Here is a 7,195-nt window from a genome sequence, read left to right on the forward strand (position 1 = left end):
TCTATTCTAGTATCTTGGGGGGGGGGGCTGTTGTTTAAAAAAGAGAGCAATGAATCTGTGGTTGCCGGGGGCCAAAGCTGAGAAGAACCTGTTCTTCTTTTCTAACCCATCCTGAAGTCAGTGGTAAGATTCAGATCTCCTTATCCCTTCTGGCTGTTTTCCCCTTTCTCCTCTCTGAAAGAAAACAAGTTTTACTATCTCAAACCATCTTTGCTCAGCACAGGGGTGTCAAACCCGTTTCATACAGAGGGCCGAATTGCATTCATGATGCCTTCTGAGGGCCGGAAGTGATGTCATTAGGCAAGAAGTGATGTCATTAAACTGGTCATAACCAAAAATATGCACCACTTTTTCTCACTTAGGAACTCATTAGTTGCAAATGACAGAAGAGAAAATACACAAATCTTGATAATCTTTCAAAATTTGGGAGAGCCCCATTTTATGTGGGCTGCCCTTTCAGCAGTAACACCTCAGCACAGCTCAGCAGCTGAGAGCCTAAGGACCAGATAAAAAGCTTCTGCGGGCCACATCTGGCCCCGGGCCTTATGTTTGACACCCCTGGCTTAGCAGCTAGAGAAGGATGTAGAATGCCGATGCATCATACAGCATGCTTGTGGATCCCTTCCCTAAGTGTCTTGTTGGTCTGAGTTTATTTGTAAGCTCTAGAGATTCCATAGTTCAAATCTAAAGGGCCCCATACAGGGCTGATATTGAGGAATGGTATCATTGGACAGCTGCTAAGGGCCCAGAGCCCTCAGAAGGGACCACTGCAGCTCCCTGACACCACTTCTGTGCCAAAAGCCTTTGTATGGTGGTACCAGAGCAATTCCCTCAGGGCCTTTCCAGATAAGAAGAGACACAGGGAAGGTAGTTTGCTGAGAGCCACTTGAAACCAGGAACTAGCCCTGATTCCACTCATCACATTCATTTCAAAGGCCACATCTGCCTCACATTTTCTTCCCTTTCCATGTTTTCAAATGCCTAAACAATGCACCACTTATTCACCATGTTTGAGGTATTCCAATTGTTGCTTGCATGTTATCATATTACATCAAAATCATACTACAGATTTTTTTTTCTCTTCCCCCACAAGATGAATGTTTCATATTTCTTATTGGTTTTCCTGAGCCAGCTTTGACAGATACTTCGTGGTTTTTCTTGAAATCCTGATTTGGCTTGAAAACTCGAAGTCTCTGAGAAGCAATCAGCTCAGCTTCAGAAGGCAACGCAACTTGTGACAATATAAAAAATAAGGTTTATCAGTGGAGATGAGAGGTTGAAATTAAAATGAAAAATCTGCAGAAACAAGAAGGGAGTATTGATGTAAATTGGAAGGTATAAAGCAGCAGAAATGGAAAGAGTAGGATGGAGCAATTTCTTAAGGGCACAGTCCTATGCATATCTACTCAGAAGTAAGTCCCACTGTGTTAACTGTGGTTTACTCCCAGGAAAGTGAGTATAGGATTGCAGCCTTAATTCCCAGATAATCACACCTGTTGTAATGTGTTATTCTATTGGTAGTCACATGATCTCACAGGAGTCATTTTTGGGTTGCTTATTGTGATTTTAGTAACCTTCTGAACCAACATGAGCGCTGGGGGAGTGTTACCCCCCCCCCCAAATCTGTTCTTATAGGGGTAAGACTGGCATTCTGGTCACTTCAACAATGTAAGGAAACCTTCAAAACTGACTGTTTGGCTGGTCAACCAGGTGGAACTGGCTTCACAGCTAAGACTTGCATCTGTGGATTCAAGGGAAAGATAATCACTTCAGAGACTATCTAGAAACTGATGTCTGAGATGTAGCCTATTGTGCTGGAGGGTTGTGGGGCTTGGGGCTGCATTGTTTCAACTGATTTCTGGTCCCTCACAGGTCCTTTGCACAATCTCATGTGATGGCTACACAGCAAGGAATTTTGCTACTTTAGACCTTTGCAATCAGGGGTAGTGCAAGACCACCAAGCACCTGAGGCAGTGTACCAAATGCTGCCCTCACCTGCTTATCCTCCTCTTGCTCCCTTGACTTGAAAAGGAAGACTGAAATGGAGTAAAAGAGGAAATCTCTGACACCCTAGCTCACCACTTTCCTCTCTTTCCCTTCTTCTTTCACTTTATCCCCCCTTTCACTCTATATAATTATATACGTATAATATTGTATTGGCAACCTTCAGTCTCGAAAGACTATGGTATCGCGCTCTGAAAGGTGGTTCTGGCACAGCGTCTAGTGTGGCTGAAAAGGCCAATCCGGGAGTGACAATCCCTTCCACACTGGGAGCAAGTGCAGTCTGTCCCTGGTCTGTCTCCCTGGCTATGGGCCTTCCTTCTTTGCCTCTTAGCCTCAGACTGTTGGCCAAGTGTCTAATAATTATATAATTATATTATTAGTGTCTAATAATTATATTATTATTAGACGTATAATAATTATATAATTATAATATTAATTACATTAATAATTCAGGGAGCATGAATAGGAAGAGCAAAGAAGGTGAGCGGGTGGACAGAGGTGGATCCCCTGCCCCTAGCAAATCCACTTCGTGCAGTGCTGTTCTCGCCACAGGTTTCTTAGTGATTAAAATATTAGTTATCAAACCTAATTCTATTCATAACAAGCACCTGCCAGTATGACCTGTATGCTATAGCATTGACATGAGTTCAAACCATAGTTCGGTTCTGAACACATGGAGTGTCCTTAGACCAATGTTTTTGGCCCAATTCACATAATTTTTCTAATATGTAGAGACTACTTGTGATTTGCACATGGGAGCAAATGTCAGGTTTGTGTATGTCCCCTGACATTTAAAATGTTTGTTTGGCATATGCTGTACATGCACACACGCTGTTTGTCCTTTCCTCATTGTCCATTTACTCTCTCTTGCAGCAGACGACTATATATAGTTGTATGAATGTATATAACTATGGATGTATATATGAATACTCCTGTGACGTTTTAGATTCAGTGGTGTTTCTGCATGAGCTCGTTCATTGCTCCTATGCCCCAGAGTGCTTAAATATGGGGGGGGGGGGAATGCATGAGTTAGTCCTCACCTTGGTGAAATGCCTGTTATAATTGGTTCTTTTACTGAGACTCGGCTGAATTTAAGTCTAAATAAATAAATAAATCTGGTTTGCTGGCTTCAATTTGTAAGTCTGTTGCTAAGTTGCCAGCCAAAGAAGATTAACAGATCATAAATTGAATTAGATTGGCAGTCAGTACCTCTGTGTAATTATAAATTTCATTTGCTATTTGCAGTTCCCTCTCTTTAATATAAATCTCATACTTTTCCACTGGGATAGATTAAGTTTTCTGGCAGTCAGCCTGATTTCTCTATTCATTGCTGTAGGACTATTATATAAAGTGGCTTTCCTTTTCTGAAGAAATATGAAGGTGAGACAGTCAGGCTTCTGAAACGTCCAGGTTGACATGGTGTTGCTAGACTTGCTAGTATAATAGTTTTGTGGGATAGCATGTTTGGACTGTCAAATCAGATAGCTTGATAGTCTTATTAGCAGACTCCTGCATAATCTTAGCAGGCCTGGTTCTGTCTTTGTGAGACTCAGACCAGGGGCACTCAAAGGCTTTTTGAATGATCAGTCAAAGCACATTCCAACAGTATCTTGGCCCACAAACCTGTCTAATTAAGGCCACAATCCTAACCAATTTTCCAGCACTGACATAAGGGCAATGCAACTCTGAGGTAAGGGAACAAACATTGCCCTACCTTGAGGATACCTCCATGACTGCCCCTCAACTGCAGGATGCAGCACATGCCCCACTGGCACAGCTATGCCAGTGCTGGAAAGTTGGTTAGGATTGCACCCTAAATTAGTTAACTTGAAATATTTATTGCTGCCTTTTGATTCCAGAAAAGGGATCATCAAGGCAGCTTCCAATATACAAATAATAATTTAGAAAAACAACAATTAAATGGAAAAATCCAAAAGCAGAGAACAGCAATAACTGAGACCAGTGAGGGAAAAAATGGATAGCAGACCAACAAATGAAAAGCTCAACAAAGGAGGTAGTTCTTAATAAACCTCTTACAGATCTCCAGCAAAGGGCTATCTGAACTTCAGAGGTGCAAACTAGGTGCCACCTCTGAAAAGGATGTGTCTAGTGTCCTTTGGAGCAGGGCCTCCACTGATGACTGCAGCATGTGAGCAGGTTCACATGGCAGGAGGCAGTCCTTAAAGTATCCAGGTCCCAAGCCATTTAGACAAGGTCCTTCCATGAGGCACGGTGAAGTGGTTGTCTCAGGTGGTGGGTTATCAGGGCAGAGAAAGTCACCACTGTGACTTTCTGAATGATCAGTCATGCACACCTGTGTGATCATATCCTGCCTGACTCTCAAAGGGCTGTGATAGACTTAACTGGCAATCTGAAAATTGCAGCCTTGCTTTCATAGTCACCTACAGAGCTTGGAACCCATCTTCACATGTGCACTGCTGGCAGCAGATAGCGTATATATGCACCACATGAAGGCAGGAGTCTGCAGAGGAGTGTGAGTCTTCAAGTATATCTGCTGTTGGGGACCATGTGTACAGCTGCTCCAGCTCAGTGTCTCTCAAAGTCTCTCCCCTTGCTGACTCTTTAAATGGCTGCAACCAACCAACCAACTTGTGTCTTTCATTCTCCCAAAATCCATCATTTGGTGGCTAGTTTCTTATTCTGTTTTGTTGCTGTGTTATGTCTCCCTGCCTGAGCGGCTACAACCAGTTAATTCTCTTGTTTATTTTGCAGCACATAGACACTTTGTGTAACTCAGCTTCTCTGCGAACGAGTTCTTTGGCCACAGTTCTACTAGCAGGCCACACTCTGACCGGATCTGTTCCCCAATTGAGTGGCTCTTGTTTGCATCAGTGCTGCGCGTTAATAACAGGACACTCTCAGATCTTGCATTGCCAGGCCTTATTTTGTATTAACATCTCTCCCCCAGTCTTGTGTGTATGTTTGTGTGAGTGTAAGTACACTCTGCAGATATTGGGCTGCCTGAAGCTGTGCCATCCGACTGTGCCATCCTCCTGCTGCCCCCCTTGTTGTGCCCCTCTAAAATCCCCTTACCCCACTCCCTCCTCTGCATAGGCACTTTAAACAAAGTAGGAGATGATTTTGTGTGCATGTTCTTCCCTTCCTGTTTAAATGGCCTATGTGGAGGAAGGAGAGAGGTAAAGGGGCCAAAGCACGGCAAGCTGGTCTCCTACCTGCTCCTTCCTCCATGAAGGCCCCCCATTAATAAAGCAGGAACACACTGGGAGCACACACAGTGTGCTCCACGTTACTTACTTTGTTTAAAGGAAACTTTTTTTCCTGCAGTGTGGAGTGAAGCAAAGGAGCTGGCTGTTTGGATGGCGAACTGGAGGGAAGCTGTGGGCATCTCTTCATTGCGCCCTTCAACCCCCCTGTCTGATACAACATCATCCTTTGTGTCATGCATTCACACATACACAAATATACTGACATTAACATTCGATCCGATTTTATAGGAGGCTCTTGCCCTCAAAACTTTATGCCACAACACATTTGTTAGACTTTACGGTGCCAAGAACCTGCTGTATTTTGCTGCCATAGAATAACCCAGTTACTTTTCTGGAATTTGTCACTTGTGCAGCCACGTTCCAGACAACTATTGCAATCGCCATAAATGCACTAGGAGAGAAGTAATGCTTTCCCCAGTCATGAAATAATATGCCTTTGTGAGCTGGGAAAATCCAGTCCTCAAAAACAGAAGCTCAGTCCTGAGAAGTGATGAGCAAGCACAACAAAGAGAAACAAATGTGTGGAAAAAAATAGCCCACCCACACAAAGCCCCCTCAGTAAGCCCCAAGCAGGCACTGCATTTTTTGCTTATCAGACAACCCCACTGTACTCCTTATGCAGGGATACCAATGCTTAAGAATCCAGGCCTCACCAAATCTAGGAAAGGGTGTGTGTGTGTGTGTGTGTGTGTGTGTGTGTGAGAGAGAGAGAGAGAGAGAGAGAGAGAGAGAGAGAGAATATATACAGGTATTTATACAGGTATTTGCAGCTATACATATGCCCTTTAACTCACCCCCCCCCTCCAATTTAGACAAATATTTCTATCTGTTTCAACCAGGATAGATATTTCTACTGAGAGGTCAGAGGTAGAAGCTAATGCATTACTTGCTTGCTTACTCTTGTTATTCGCTTTGCAACAGTGCTTTTAATTTTATTTATTAAGGGAGATATCCAGAAACCTAACACAGTGTCAGTTTAGTTGTTTACCATACAGCTCATACAGTTACCAAACTTTCACAGGTGTTTACCATACAGCTCTGTATTGCACACTGCCACACACTGGCCTGCACCTGGTATTGCCAAAACTTATTTTTGCAAGTGTAGTTGTGCCACCTAATGGCGCAAGTTGGAAGTTTGTTTTGCAAGCAAACTGAATGAGACCTGAATGAGGTGAGGGTCTTTGAATGAGACTATAAGCTAAGTGTTGCTTTGGGGCCAATTTACTCGCATCCTAGGCTAGTAAAAGACCAAGGGGGAACCTGCTGCACTACTGCTGCTTACCCACAAGTAATCTAAACCCATGAAAAAATAGGAGAAATCTAGATTGGCTGATGCCACAGGGCTCAGGAATCCTTATGATGTGTGCACCATAAGAGTCATTCTTACACAATAAGTGACTACCATAAGTAGCCATTCCTAATTTCTGCTGTGCCTAATTGAGTTTGTCTGATGCAGAAGGGCTATGAATTCCGTGTAATTCTGGCCAGGTTTGGCCCAAGACCCCATAACGCCTGAGGCAGCATGCCAAATGCTGCCCCCTTTACCCAACATGGCAGCAACTGTTACCCTGCACATGCCCGATCTCGTCTGATCTTGGAAGCTAAGCAGGGTCAGGCCTGGTTAGTACTTGGATGGGAGACCGCCTGGGAATACCGGGTGCTGTCGGCTTATACCATAGTCTTTCGAGACTGAAGGCTGCCAACCATACCCAATGTGCTGGCACCTGCTCCTTCTACTCCCCAGTGTTCTACTTCAGCACTCCCCTCACCTCCATTGTTTGCCTTCCTCTTTATCCTCTCTTCCTTTCCCAATTCAAGGAGTGGAAAGAAAACAAGGGGCCATGGAGGCATGTAGACAGGGATGTGTGCCTCCCCAGCAATCTGCTACCTGAGGCAATGCTTCAGTTGGCTCATGGATGAGCTTGCCCTATTCTGGTACCTCC

The 7,195-nt window shown here is 44.0% G+C and overlaps 1 pseudogene; it reads left to right on the forward strand.

Annotated features, from left to right (window-relative positions):
• Positions 1-6,801: 6,801 nt before the first annotated feature.
• Positions 6,802-6,921, forward strand: LOC136650510 (5S ribosomal RNA; annotated as a pseudogene).
• The last annotated feature ends 274 nt before the right edge of the window (positions 6,922-7,195 follow it).

Source organism: Tiliqua scincoides, chromosome 4 (genome assembly GCF_035046505.1).
Source record: "Tiliqua scincoides isolate rTilSci1 chromosome 4, rTilSci1.hap2, whole genome shotgun sequence".
Classification (NCBI taxonomy): domain Eukaryota; kingdom Metazoa; phylum Chordata; class Lepidosauria; order Squamata; family Scincidae; genus Tiliqua; species Tiliqua scincoides.